We start from the raw sequence: 15553 nt of genomic DNA, 5'->3' as shown, positions 1-15553 counted from the left end.
CTGCACGGTAGTTGGGGAGAAGGAGGAAATCTTCTGCACTGTGCCCAAGTTGGTCAGAGCAGCCGACACTTTGAAAAGTCAGGAGGTGAACATGAAGGCACTGTTTATACTTGCAATGAAACTCATTGTTGTTCATATTTTTTGCACCCTGCAGTCATCAAACTGTGATTTTTGTGGCGCCTGAAAGAGAGCTAGTGGCTATTTAAGCAGCACTTAATTTTTATGAAATTATTTGACAGGGCATCAAGTTCAACCTCTTGCAATGCAGGAATCACAACATACAGGGCAGATGGCTCAAAAACCTCCAGTGAAGGGGAGTCCATCGCCTCCTGAGGGAGTCCGTTCCACTGTCAAACAGCTCCTACTGTCACAAAATACTTTCTCATGTTGAGTCTGCATCTCCTTTCTTGTAACTAGAAGCCATTGGTTTGGTTTCTAGGCTCCAGAGCAGGAGAAAACAAGCTTGTGCCATTTTCATGTGACTGCCCTTCAGATATTTGAAAATGACTATCGTATCTCCTCTCAGTCTCCTCTTTTCCAGGCTAAACACACCAGATTGCTTCAGAGCGGACACGGAGCAATGGATCCAAACTACAAGAAAGAAGATTCCACCTAAACATTAGGAATTTGCTGCCAAGGAGTGTGGTGGAGTCTCCTTCTTTGGAGGTCTTTAAGCAGAGGCTTGATAACCATATGTCAGGAGTGCTCTGATGGTGTTTCCTGCTTGGCAGGCGGTTGGACTCGATGGCCCTTGTGGTCTCTTCCAACTCTATGATTCTATGATTCTAACCGTTCCTCATAAGGCTTAGTTTCCAGACCCTTGATCATCTTGGTTGCCCTCCCCTGCACTTTCCAGCTTGTCAATATCCTTCTTAAATAGTGGCACCCAGAACTGGACATTCCACGTGTCCAGTAGTTCCACGTGTGGTCTGAGCAAGACAGAATAAAGCAGGAATATTACTTCCCCTGATCAGGTTACTGGTTCTGTTGATGCAGCCTAGAAATAGCTCGGTGTTTGGCTAGTTAGCTGATTTACCACCAGTTTAAGCTGATGTTCATTGTATGAATTCATGCATTGTTGAAGTTTAATGTATTCAATGGCATTGGCAATTGTATCTTCTTTTTTAAAGCACAAAGGTACTTTATTTTTAGACAAAAATAGGAAACAAATATTTAATACTGAAACACAGGTGAATACCTTAATATCAGTGTACTTCTCCACCCAAAAACCAATGATAGGAACTCATTCTATAGTTGGATATCATTTTATAGTTGTTGTTTTCTTGACATCACACCCTGTGATCATCTAACATGAAACAACTATTCCATATTTTATTCACTCAAAGGGTAGAGGACATGGAATATAAACCTCAAATTCTTTCTCACAGCCAGAGAGTAAGTGAGAGGTTTGGTATAAAATACATGACCATTGCATCGCTAACTGGGTGCGTTAACCCCTGCTATGGCTAGCTAAAGGTCATTGCTATGGAATAGATTGACAAGCTGCACTTGAATGCTTTAGATAGGGTTGTAGTACAGGGGTTAGGTTCCTGATGGTCTGGGCTTAGGTTCCTGATCATCCTTTGACATTAGGGAATATTGGCGGAGGTCTGTTGAGGAATGAAGATTTTAAAAGACTGTCTGAAAATCAGCTCCAGTCAGTGGCAAGAGTTATAAGTCTAATATTGCCACAGCCCTGAGGGAAAGTTTGGGACTAATATTACTTTTTCACTGAGAAAGTAAACAGTGAATATATTTCTAGGATATTTTCTTCTGGTATATATTTTTGGGTGACTTATGCACAGGAATAATATTACATTAAGCTGCTGATATGGATTGCCAGCAAAGTCCCAAGAAAAAGTCTACAGTTCAACAAGTTGTAAACTTAGTTTTATATTTTTGTAAGAAATAAACCAGGTGTAAAAACTAGGTAGTAGTATTTTAATAATTTAATTTGCTTTTTTCTGCTCTTTCTCTGTTATCTATCTATCTATCTATCTATCTATCTATCTATCTATCTATCTATCTATCCATCCATCCATCCATCTATCTATCTATCTATCTATCTATCTATCTATCTATCTATCTATCTATCTATTTCAGCAACTGCTTTAGGGCTGTGCTTAAACCAGGGAAGAGAAGGGTTTCTTTCAACAGAAACTTTCCCATTGTGAAATGTACTTCTCCTTTTTAGCAGAGAAGTTTTTAGTAGATAAGTTTTGTGGCACTTCCCCCCATTATTCAGAGTATATGTAGGCAGCATTGTCTTCACTCTCATCTGGCTTTGTGACATCATCATGTGACCAGATCTGACTGGCTGTGTGGCATTGTCAGGAAGTCTGTTTAGAGAGAAGGCTAGGCTTTGTGCCCTTATTGTTTCATATTCATGATGGCGGCGCACTGCTAAACCTAGCTGGCTGCATTGGGGGCTTACACTGTCTTTGATTAAGATTGTACACGATTTCTGACTAGCTGATGTCGCTTTACTAAAGTTCCAATTCTATGCACACTTATTGGGAATAAGTCTTATTGAACTCAGTGCAACTTACTTCCTGAGTAATAGGAAATGGCAGCTAAGCTGCGGATTGGAGATAGTCTATAGACTATGTTCACACATGTTAGTTACATCCATTGTTACGAAGACTTTTAGGAATGAATGAGTCACTGAAGATAAAACCTTCATATCATCTCAGATACAATGCTGAGCAATGGAAGCAGTTTATATATTCAGCTGTGAGTCATTGGGCAATTCACGCTGTTCATCAGTATTTCTAGTTGAGATGGCCTTTCCCTCTCTCAAATGCCACTGCAAAATTACTTAAGGACCAGCTTGCCCTAAGAGAGAGAAGGCAGAACAGCTTAGAGATGGCCAGCCTAAAAGTCCTCAGCCTGAGGGGAAAACTGTGTAGCAGCTACAGGTGTATAAAGGCTTTGTATCTACCCCATGCAGTGATGTTTCCATTCTGCTGCAGTTTGGGTTCCACACAAAAAAAATATCATTTGGCTTGCTGTTCTCTGTTCTCTGCAACAGTCCCTCTGCCTCCCCCTACCACACTATGCCACGGCCAGGCTGTGACATTCTTCTTCTTCTCTTTAACCCCCCCCCCAAATAAGTTTAGAAGTTAAGATGTTCCCAGGCTACTATAGGAGAAGTTTCCTTTAGGGGTTCATGTATGGCGTCTCACACCATATTCCCAATCAGTCAGGTGTTATTCAGTAACACTTTGCAGGACAGAGTTCTGAGAGTCTGCAGGAACTTTCAATTAGTGGTGGAGTCTCCTTCTTTGGAGGTCTTTAAGCAGAGGCTTGACAACCATATGTCAGGAGTGCTCTGATGGTGTTTCCTGCTTGGCAGGGGGTTGGACTCGATGGCCCTTGTGGTCTCTTCCAACTCTATGATTCTATGATTCTAATTAGGACAAAAATACATGTCATCTAGCTGTTTCTTCTCTGGAGCTAGTGTGGTGTAGTGGTTAAGAGCGGTAGTCTCATAATCTGGGGAACCGGGTTCGCGTCTCTGCTCCTCCACATGCAGCTGCTGGGTGACCTTGGGCCAGTCACACTTCTTTGACGTCTCTCAGCCCCACTCACCTCACAGAGTGTTTGTTGTGGGGGAGGAAGGGAAAGGAGAATCTTAGCCTCTTTGAGACTCCTGAAGGGGAGTGAAAGGCGGGATATCAAATCCAAACTCCTCCTCCTCCTCTTCTTCTTCTTCTTCTTCTTCTTCTTCTTCTTCTTCTTCTTCTTCTTCTTCACCAGCTAGCTTCTGCCACCTCATTGCCACCTCTTCATCTTACCATGGTCCTTGAAATGCAAATCGCTCAACCCATCAGAGCCCTCCTTGAACATTATATAAAGCTGTTTTCCACTCTAACATGGAGCGTTAGCTTCCCCTTTAACTGGGTCTTACCAGTTTGTGATCAGGCTACACTCTTGTGTGGAGAAGGTGGCCTCCCTGATAATTGGTTTTATGGAACATACAGGAAGTGATGAAAGGCCATTGCCTCCGTCCCGATCTGATAAGCTACCTTTGACACAGGTTCCCCTTTCTCATGATAAACAAAAGTGGCTTTGCTCTTCCAAGAAGAAGAGCCCACTCAGGTTGGTTGATGGAGTGCTGTGACCATGAAGTCAATGTAGTGCAAAAACATTAACGGGAAGGTAACATTAAATGGAAGAAAACTGAGATTTTTAAAAAATAATAATAACAACAACAGAAATCTCCCAATTAAGTGTTTCGACAAGAAAATAAGGTCTCCCGGTTTTGAAGCTGAGCTGTAGAAAGGACCCACTTGTGACATATAAGCCAATAAATGTATTGGGGTGGGGGTGAAATAAAATTAAGCCAGACAGATCAAATGTACATACCAGTGTTGCTCAGAAATGGTTGCATGGCAACAGAGGGGTGGAAAATTGCCATGACGACAAAGAGAAGCAACTGGTGTAGTGGTAACTGAGAGGCAGCTTAAATGTTTGTAGGAACACGTGGTATAGTCCTTCCATGACCTGGGCTTAGACTTCTCCCTTACATCTGGCTTGGCTTTCTATGTGTAGGGAGATTTCAAAGTAGCGATACAAGTCATCCTCTTTCTGTATTGTGAGATGGTACAGTAAGCTGCGGGATGTGGGTGGCGATGTGGTCTAAACCACAGAGCCTAGGGCTTGCCGATCAGAAGTTTGGTGGTTCGAATCCCCACAACAGAGTGAGCTCCTGTTGCTCAGTCCCAGCTCCTGCCGACCTAGCAGTTCAAAAGCACGTCAAAGTGCAAGTAGATAAATAGGTACCACTCCGACAGGAAGGTAAACGGCGTTTGCATGTGCTGCTCTGGTTTTGCCAGAAGCGGCTTAGTCATGCTGGCCTCATGACCTGGAAGCTGTACGCCAGCTCCCTTGGCCAGTAAAGCAAGATGAGCGCTGCAACCCCAGAGACTGGACTTAACAGTCAGGGGTCCCTTTAGCTTTACAGCAAGCTGCAGACGGGCATGGACCACGAGGCCACGCTTGAAAGGACGAATCATAGAATTGTCGAGTTGGAAGGGACCCAACTCATCTAGTCATCTAGCCCAACCCCCTGAAATTCAGGAATCTCAACTCGATCATACTGTGATCTAACTGTGAAGCAGGTCAACTTTAGAGGAAGACTACTTCATTGGATAACCCTCCTTGCCTAACAATGAAAAATTTCCTCACACCACAATAATTTCAGCGGTGAAAGCTTGGGAACCACAGAGGGTGCTGCCTTGTATCATGTGTGGTGTTGTGGTTAGAGTGTTGGACTCCGACCTGAGAGACCCGGGTTCAAATCCCCACTCAGCCACGAAGCTCACTGGGTGACCTTGGGCTATTCAGCCTAATAGGGTGGTTAAAATTATTATTCAGTTTATTACTTGCTCTTTGCCCTTAGGTCCCAGGGTGAGTTGAATCAATTAAAACATACCAATTAAGATGGGGAGGGGTGAACTATGTATACTATCTTGGTCCATAGCTGTCAACATTTCCCCTTTTTTAAGGGAAATTCCCTTATTCCAAATAGGATTCCTCGCAAGAAAAGGGAAAAGTTGACAGCTAAGTCTTGGTCTCCTTGGAGGGATATCAATGAAATAATAAATATGCAAACAAGCATATTACTACCAAATCTCTTAATAATTGAAGTCCCTGGGCAGTATATATCAAAGTATAACAAGCATATGGTGGATTAAATAAAGTACACCAGGTCAGAGCCATAGGTCCACCTAGCTCAGCACTGTCTACATTGACTTTCAGTGGCTCTCCAGAGTTTCAGACAGGGGTTTCAGCCCTACCTGGAGATGGCAGGGATTGAACTTAGGACCTTCTGCATTCAAAGCATGCAGATGATCCATACTCCAGAAACCTCCTGTTTGCATTACTGCAATGCGCTATATACAAAGTTGTTCTGGCAGATGACTCAGAAGCTTCCAGACCCTCCAGGTGTCCCTATTTTCCAGGGGCAGTACCAGATTTACATAAACCATCCTGGTTTCTGGTTTGATCCTGGAATGCCCCCCCCCCCTCCTTAGGACGTCACTATTTTCATCTGAGAAATGTTGGAGGGGTATGGAGCTATCCAACCCCCAAGCCATCGGGATAGGAAATGTTTAATTTATTTACAGATAGGTAGCCGTGTTGGTCTGCCATAGTCAAAATAAAAAAATCCTTCCAGTAGCACCTTTAAGACCAACTAAGTTAGTTCTTGGTATGAGCTTTCATGTGCAAGCACACTTCTTCAGATACACTGAAACAGAAGTTGCCAGATCCTTCTATATAGTGAGAAGGTGGGGAGGGGTATTACTCAGAAGGGTGTTGGGAATGGGAGATTGGCAGATAGCTGAGATGAGCCTGTTGAAGACTCTTAACGACTGTAATAGGTCTTACAGGAAAAGGCAAGGGGTGAGAAGGTGAGAAATGGCTTAGTCATGTATAATGGGATAAGAATCCAATGTCTTTGTTCAAACCAGGTCTCTCCATGGTTTTAAGTTTGGTAATGAGATTGAACAACATCACACATACCATCTCGGGACTATTCAATTGCTCATCATCTAACATTGTGTATGGCATCAAATGCCAACAGTGTCCTTCAGCTCTCTATATTGGACAAACAGGCCAAACCTTACGCCAAAGAATAAACGGACATAAATCTGACATCAAGAATCACAAAACAGAGAAACCAGTAGGAGAACACTTCAATCTCCCAGGACATTCTATACAAGATCTCAAAGTAGCTGTTTTACTACAAATGAATTTCAGAAATAGACTGGAAAGAGAAGCTGCTGAATTGCAACTCATTACCAAACTTAAAACCATGGAGAGACCTGGTTTGAACAAAGACATTGGATTCTTATCCCATTATACATGACTAAGCCATTTCTCACCTTCTCACCCCTTGCCTTTTCCTGTAAGACCTATTACAGTTGTTAAGAGTCGTCAACAGGCTCATCTCAGCTATCTGCCAATCTCCCATTCCCAACACCCTTCTCAGTAACACCCCTCCCCACCTTCTCACTATATAGAAGGATCTGGCAACTTCTGTTTCAGTGTATCTGAAGAAGTGTGCTTGCACGCGAAAGCTCATACCAAGAACTAACTTAGTTGGTCTTAAAGGTGCTACTGGAAGGATTTTTCTAGTTTAATTTATTGTTATGTTTCTATATATTTGGAAACTGCCCAGAGTGGCTGGGACAACCCAGTCAGATGGGTGGGATATAAATAGGAAATAATACTAATACTAATAATACTAATACAGTGGTACCTTGGGTTACATACGCTTCAGGTTACAGACTCCGCTAACCCAGAAATAGTGCCTTGGGTTAAGAACTTTGCTTCAGGATGAGAACAGAAATCGTGCTGCGGCAGCGGGAGGCCCCATTAGCTAAAGTGGTACCTCAGGTTAAGAACAGTTTCAGGTTAAGAACGGACCTCCGGAACAAATTAAGTACTTAACCTGAGGTACCACTGTACTAAAGGTAAAGGTAAAGGTACCCCTGACCATTAGGTCCAGTCGTGACCGACTCTGGGGTTGCGACGCTCATCTCGCTCTATGGGCTGGGGGAGCCGGCGTTTGTCCGCAGTTTCCGGGTCATGTGGCCAGAATGACTAAGCCGCTTCTGGCAAACCAGAGCAGTGCATGGAAACGCCGTTTACCTTCCCACCGGAGCAGTACCTATTTATCTACTTGCACTTTGACGTGCTTTCAAACTGCTAGGCTGGCACTGTACTACTACTACTAATAATATGCTGTCCTATACCTGGAGATCTCAGGGCAGGATAAAATCAGAATAAAAAACCACAAAAGACATAATCAAAACAACAACCACTACCCAATAACCCCCCCCAACACATTTTTTAAGGGCATAGGTTGTCAATCAACCCAGCTAAAAAGAGTTAAAACACTAAACAATGTAATAAGATTTTAAAAAGCAATTTAAAAGAGGAAGCAGTGCTCTCTGATGGGCAGCAGCAGTCCTTATAAGCTTTTCGGGTCCCACCCTGGGCCAGGTGGAGAGAGGCAGTGGCAGGGCCCTCGGGCTCTCAGCAGGTATAATAATAATAATAATAATAATAATAATAATAATAATAATAATAATAGAAGTCCCTATTTTCATCGAATAAATGTTGGAGGGTATGAGCTTCTTTTTTATATATAATATTTTATTAATTTTCCAAAAATAACAATACAAAAACAAAACAAATTGACTTCCCTCTGGTCCAGGCATCTCCAAACTCGGCCCTCCAGATGTTTTTGGCCTACAACTCCCATGATCCCTAAGCTAACAGGACCAGTGGTCAGGCATGTAGTCCGAAAACATCTGGAGGGCCAAGTTTGGGGAGGCCTGCTCTAGTCCCTTCCTTGGTTCTATTACTTATCAAGATACCGCATGTCCATTGTTAAATTTGAAAACCATTGAAATTACTTGTTATCCATTCATAACAAATTACAAGTGGTTTCAAAACCCTGCTGATGTATTAACCTGTGTACAATGCTTCTGTATATATGCAATAAACATCTTCAATTCTTCCTTAAATTCGTTGTCGTCTCTTCCTCTTAGTTTCATTGTCATTTTGCCATTTCAGCATATTCCATTAATTTAACATGCCAATCTTCTTTAGATGGGACAGCTTCTTCTTTCCAATGCTGTAGTTGCCTACATAAATAAGTCCTTTTGTGATTTTGGTAAGTCCACTCCTGTAATACCTAGTAGGAAAGCTTCTGGTTTTTTAAACAAAGGTTATTTTAAACATCTTCTTCATTTCATTATAGATCATTTCCCAATATTGGGAATGAGCTTCAACCAGTGCAGAAAACAGTTGCCAGAATTTGGACAGGCACAACAATATTGATTTGTCTTAATATTTAAACGAACATGCTCCCTCGCCTTTTAAATGTATTTTTGCATATTTATTATGTTTTTGTAGCTATACATTAACGACGGGACCATGATTTTGACGATGGTGAAGACGACAGTGAGAATGATTTCGTTATTTCATTTCTGAGTCACTTCCCATGAGACAGTTTAAAGCAACAGAACATACATAAAATCAATTAAATCCAGCATAATTGGATTTGTCTTCACCCAGGCCTTAGGTTGAGTGGATGCCTTCCCTCCTCCTACACTACAGCAATGAAAATTACTTCTGAGTAGGCATGCATAGGATTGCACTGCCATGCTAATATTAATGGCTTTGGCCACCTCATGAGAAGAGAAGACTCCCTGGAAAAGACCCTGATGTTGGGAAAGATGGAGGGCACAAGAAGAAGGGGACGACAGAGGACAAGATGGTTGGATAGTGTTCTTGAAGCTACCAGCATGAGTTTGGCCAAACTGCGGGAGGCAGTGGAAGACAGGAGTGCCTGGTGTGCTCTGGTCCATGGGGTCACGAAGAGTCGGACATGACTAAATGACTAAACAACAACAACTAACTTTACTAATAACACAAATACCTTTAGTGATTTAAATGCTGCACATCACTGTAATGTTTCGCTAATGTGGAGGCATTTTTCAGCAGGTTGAGTTGGCATGTTAAGATCATGACCCTTGTCTATAAACCCAGGGCAATGAGGGGAGGGTTGGGTGCTTTGCGGAACACAATGTTTCCTTCTGCACTTCAATAGATAGAAGGATAAATGCCAGCGCAGTCCCTGCCAGGCTCATTTGAATAAATTCCATTCCAAGAAGGTTAGGGCAGTTGGCTTTTTGAACCACTTTGGACGCACATGATGGCCGTTGAGCAGCCTATGATTTGCCTAGAGACCTGGCTGAATATGCTGAGAAGGAGATGTCCATTCTGAGGTGATCCTTCTGTGATGGATGGGGCTTGATGAAGAACACTTGCTTTGTGTTGCTGCTTATTGGGTTTTATTTACCTACTTCAGGCTAGTTTTCGGGATAGAGTTCCCTCAGTTTTCCATGAACGAAATGCTCTCACACAGGGATGAGGAATCTGTGGCGCAACAGACATGGGTGAACTACAGCTTCCCTCAGCACCAGCCAGCATAGATGATGGTCAGGGATGGTGGGAGTTGTGGTTCAATGGCAGTTGGAGGGTGACAAGTTCCTCATTCCTGTGCTACTAAGGCATGTGGGTGGCACTGTGGTCTAAACCACTGAGCCTCTTGGGCTCACCGATCAGAAGGTTGCCGGTTTGAATCCCCACGATGGGATGAGCTCTCATTACTCTGTCCCAGCTCCTGCCAACCTAGCAGTTCGAAAGCATGCCAGCGCAAGTAGATAAATAGGTACCTCTGCAGTGAGAATTAATGGTGTTTCCTTGCACTCTGGTTTCCATCAGGGTGTCCTGTTGTGCCAGAAGCGGTTTAGTCATGCTCGCCACATGACTCAGAAAGTTGTCTGTGGAGAAACGCCGGCTCCCTTGGCCTGAAAGCGGGATGAGCATCGCAACCCCATAGTCACCTTTGACTGGACTTAACCATCCAGGGGTCCTTTTTACCTTTTTTACTATGATGATCCACCTACATCAGAGCTTTCCAAACTGTGTGTCACAACACATTAGTGTGTTGGCTGCAGTGTGTAGGTGTGTCGCACGAAAGCTCCCCAAAGGGGTTAGTTTAACCTCCAGCTTGCTAGCAAGACTGAATTACTGCATGGCGAAATGATGCAAAACTGAATCACTGTGTCATGAAATGACGAATGTCTAAAAAGTGTGCCACCGACATGAAAAGTCTAGAAAGCTCTGACCTATGTAAAAGGCAAATGGTTTTGGTTTTACTCCCCTGACCTCACCACAAGTGCAGTGCTGTTACTTTACTGCTTTTGAGTGGACTTGCAGCAGCCAATGTGCTGCTGTAGGAAAAGGCAGCTTTGCTGCTTAACTTAAAAAGTTAAGACAGAAGGTGGTTTTCAGCTGTTTTACTCAGAGAAGACCCATTTAAATTAACGGGCCTAACTTAGTCACATTCACTCATTTCAGTGGGTCTACTATTATGAATAAAAACATAGTTGAATATTATCCAGAATCTGGAGATGAGACTTATTTTGATTCCAATCTTTTGACAGGAAAACAGTGCAAAAAATCATGATTTTAAGGTAGCTGTGTTTGGGCACCGGTGTGAGTGTTTCACTTACTGCCCAAACACAAGGCACAAACAGCAGCAGGAATTCACGTTCTTTCTAACACAGGTCTTTTTATTTCTGGATTTCTTAAAGATCCTGGATTTTTGCATTGGTTTGTTTTTTATTTGCTGTGGAAAGTGTGGTTGTTGTTATTGTTATTTTTGACGAGTGACAGAACAATGTTATTAGTAAAGTTAGTAGCAAAGCCATTAATATTAGCATGGCAGTGCAATCCTATGCATGCCTACTCAGAAGTAATTTTCATTGCTGTAGTGTAGGAGGAGGGAAGGCATCCACGCAACCAAAGGCCTGGGTGAAGACAAATCCAATTATGCTGGATTTAATTGATTTTATGTATGTTCTGTTGCTTTAAACTGTCTCATGGGAAGTGACTCAGAAATGAAATAACGAAATCATTCTCACTGTCGTCTTCACCATCGTCAAAATCATGGTCCCGTCGTTAATATATAGCTACAAAAACATATAATAAATATGCAAAAATACATTTAAAAGGCGAGGGAGCATGTTCGTTTAAATATTAAGACAAATCAATATTGTTAACATTGCCATTTAGCCATAATCTAGAGAAAAGTAATATCTCTATACAAATTAGTATTAAACAGTCTTTGTTTTCTTTGAAAAATGTGTTATCCTTTTTTTTTTTTTAAAAAAAAAAGCCCTGCCGGTGTAAATGAAAATACATCTATCATTATTACACCATATTAGAGAATGAATGAAGGAAGGGATGAATCTTTATTTGTGTCAGCCATCGGCCAGAGCAATAAAACAACAATATGATATATAAAGAATAGAAATAAAAAGTCAATTGTATAAAATACATTTTAGGGTTTTGAATCAATAGTCAAATAGTGGATATTATTCTGATTGCTGGATTAGAGAGAGTTGTGTTTGCCTGTGTGACTGAGAAAAAGAATGGTTTACAGCAGCAATTTATTGTATATAATACTCATATTTTGGGGTGGGGATGCAGGGTGGGGGAGACGTTAGCCTAAGACTAATGCAGCATAACTAAATATTCATATCTAATCTTCCTTAAAAAAGAAAAAAAAGGATTGTGCTACTTTGATTTTAGCAATAATGTTAATGGAGGGGGACGATTAACCTTGAGAGTCATTTTGCAATCCCTGTCGCCTCCCTCACTCCCCATTACTGAAAAATCAGTTTGTACCTGTGATTTTTCATAGTCAAATTGACCCCCAATGGCAATTTTGAGGAATGATTGGGGGGGGGGAGGAAATTGCTAAGCGCCTGCTCCCCTAATGCTGTGGCATCTGGATATAGACTGCATTTTTAATCAAGGCATATATTGGCTTATATCTTGATCAGGTTCCTAAATTAAAGAGAGAGTTTAAAGATTTTCAAAAGTTTCATGCCAGGCAAGAAGGCTAGCTGCTTAAGAAAACACTGACAGTGTTTTCTTCCTAGACAAGGGGCCCCTTGATTGATAGCAGAAAACAATTCTCAAAGTCGTAAAAGCTGGAATTACAGGCTGAAGAGCAAGGTTACGGACCCAACATAATTAAGAGTTAGTAAACAGTAAAATAAAACCATGTGCCTTAAACTTGAGCCACAGGACAAAAGGTCAAGAGCACATGGAAAACAAGCAACTGGCTGGAGAAGGGGGGGGGAGTATGAACAGGGGAAGAGGCTCTTTATTTCCTATTTTATTTTGAGGCTGTAAACTGTTCCTTCCTTTTACAAAGGCCTTATTTCTTTTAAGAGGCTACCTGTGTTGTGTATGAAATATGCTGGCTTAAATGTAATTATGCAAAGGATCTAGAAAGAAAGAAATGTTAAATTCTTATTTCATAGAGTCATATTGCTGTAGGAGACCACAGGGGCCATTGAGCCCAGCCCCCTGCCAGAAATGAGACGCCAATCGAGCACTCATGACAAATGGTTGTCAGGCCTTTGTTTAAAGACCTCCAAAAGGAGATATTTCATTGATGATGCATGAGAATATGAACCCAAGGTCTCTGACATCTGTTCAAGATAAAAATTTAAAATTATTAACCATTTGTTTTAGAAGGCAATAGGGCAAGGAGGGCAAGAGGTGAGCTGGTAATTAAGATTCCTTGTTGAGACACATGTAAGATATATTAATACTTATTTGTCATTTATAGATGTAACAATATATAGCTCTTTGTGTTCCATATAAGGACAGGAGGATATGAGTGTATTTTTGTGATTGGTTATACCAATCAGCCAATAGGAATTTCAACCAGGCTGATGGGACAGAGGCAGCCACAGGAGGAACAAAGGGGGGTGGATTAAGGAAATATAAGTGCTGGTCATAATGGCAGGAGGCCAGGCCAGAGCTTGGTAATCATATACCACTGTGCCTCTTATTTATTTGTCTGACAAATAAATTATTATTTTAATTTCTCTGTTGCTGCGTTGAATATTTCATTCCAGCTAAGCGTTAACCACAAGCAGGGTGCTACAATGCCACTCCCTTAATCAACTCCTCCACTCCCTGTGACTGCATTCCCCTAAAGAAAAAGCAAAAACACATCTATGTGTAATTTGAGCCTCGGGTCTATTAAAAAGTGCTTTAAAACACTGCAGTGGAAGTTATTACAACCCATTCCACAGCTAGTCATTTTCTGTCAGCTACTTGCTAGCTTGAATTTCCAAGAAGATAGGGGGAGTGTATGCGGAGGGGGGAAAGTTCGTGCTAAGCCCAAATTGCAGCAGTGGTCATTTTAGTTCAGCTGTCCTCACAGACCCACTCCAGCTAAATCCATTGAATGCAGGAAGCTGCATGCAAGCACAAGAATAAAATGCACTTTCTAAATTAAGTTGCCCAGAAGCTGGGCAGTTTTAATAAGTTCAGGCCCTTCTGTAATCTAGAAAACACACACACACACACACAGAGAGAGAGAGAGAGAGCGAGAGAGAGCAAGACAGCCTTACAACATGATTTGGGAGAGAAATGGAGGCATATGTTCTATGTGATGTTTCATTCTAAAAACTACAACTCCCAGAGTTCAGTAGTTCCTGCAGGCGCTTCCATATATCCAAATAAAGAGTCAACAGCGAGGCTGCAGGAAACAACTGTTAGGAAGTGTGCAGCTTACACACAATCCTGTGCTTCTTGCATGCAACCGTGATACCCCTTTCAGGGTCTGGAATTTGGACAGCAAAGATAAATCAAAACTAAATGTTATCTGAGATGGACTGATAGAAAAAGATGTGAAGTCTGGCTGAGTTGCTAAGTTTGTCAATTAGGGGAGCGTGATATAATGAATGTTGAGGCAGCACTTAAAGCCTGCAGTTCTGAAGAGAACAGATTTTACATGCTGGAAATGCTCAGCAGGAAATGCACATTTGCTCCATATATGGTGGAAATGTCCAATCGTAACTAATTATTGCAGGCAAATAGTACAGGCTGTCTCTGATCTAATAAGGGTTACTCTGAGACTTACCCCAGTGCTGATTCTGTTTGATGTCATTGAGAATGAATTGGTTAAGAATCTGAAGCCATTAGGATATTTGCTGTTGGTAGCTGCTAAGCTGGTGAGTTAGAAAATGGAAGTGTCAACAAGCTCCAAGAGAGTGGGAGCGGTTAATAAATTGTATGGATTTGGCCGATATGGGTAAATTAACTGAACTAGTTCAAAAGAGAGAAGGGAGGTTGTTACGTATTTAGTGGTTTGTGCTTGCCTGAGATTGAGTCAGGACTAAGGCTTCTGAGCTCCTGTGTTCTGATTCGATACATGATGTCCAGTCACAGAACATTTTAGGATTTGGACCTCTGCCATTGGCCCTTGAACTCTGAGTCGTGATTCGCAGCTTGGAAGTTTAGACAGCCAATCACGTTGGGAGTGGGAGTGGCACAGGCTTTCAGGAATGTATATAAGCAGTTCCTTGTCTCTGTTTCCCAGATGTAGTTGAATAAAGGTTCTTGCTGTTATTGCTGTGTCTTGCCTTGTGGGAACCCACCTACACTTAGGATATCACAGAATGTTGCATTTGCTGAAAGATGGAGCAGTTTTTGCTGCATGTTAAGAGTATAAGATTCAGAAATAGGATTGGAAAGACATCTGTTTTCGTAAATAATATAAATAAGTGAAGAAAGAAGGGGGAGTAAGTGCCATTGTATCAAAAAGAAGTAGGCTACTTATTAAAAATGTGTGAATAGATGTTAATTGACACAAACTTTCATAAACATCACACTAACAACAGGCTCGTTTTAAAATAGTTGAACACTAATAAAAGAGTAAAACTAATCATGCAAGCTGTCAGTTCTAAAAGCACGTAGAAAAGCCAGGATGCATTAAGTCTAGTCAGTAGAAATATTGTGTGTGGCAGGGGTGGGTCTTGTCTGCCTGCAGCAATAAAGAGAAATTATTCCAAAACATCAGCCTTAAGGGACTGATACACCACAGAGAAACAACAAATATGTAGCAGACCTTGGAAAAATAATGGGAAGTAGGGAAGAT

The 15553-nt window shown here is 41.7% G+C and overlaps 1 protein-coding gene across 1 annotated transcript in view; it reads left to right on the top strand.

Annotated features, from left to right (window-relative positions):
• Positions 1 to 9691: 9691 nt before the first annotated feature.
• RAB27B (RAB27B, member RAS oncogene family) overlaps positions 9692 to 15553 on the top strand; it is a 109407-nt gene continuing 103545 nt past the window's right edge. Inside the window, exon 1 of the mRNA XM_083466305.1 lies at positions 9692 to 9806. The gene's annotated coding sequence lies outside the window, so the exon portion shown is untranslated. The remainder of the gene's footprint in view (positions 9807 to 15553) is intronic.

This window comes from Podarcis liolepis (assembly GCF_965112155.1).
Source record: "Podarcis liolepis genome assembly, chromosome: 11".
Classification (NCBI taxonomy): Eukaryota; Metazoa; Chordata; class Lepidosauria; order Squamata; family Lacertidae; genus Podarcis; species Podarcis liolepis.
This window is presented reverse-complemented; position numbering and strand designations above follow the sequence as displayed.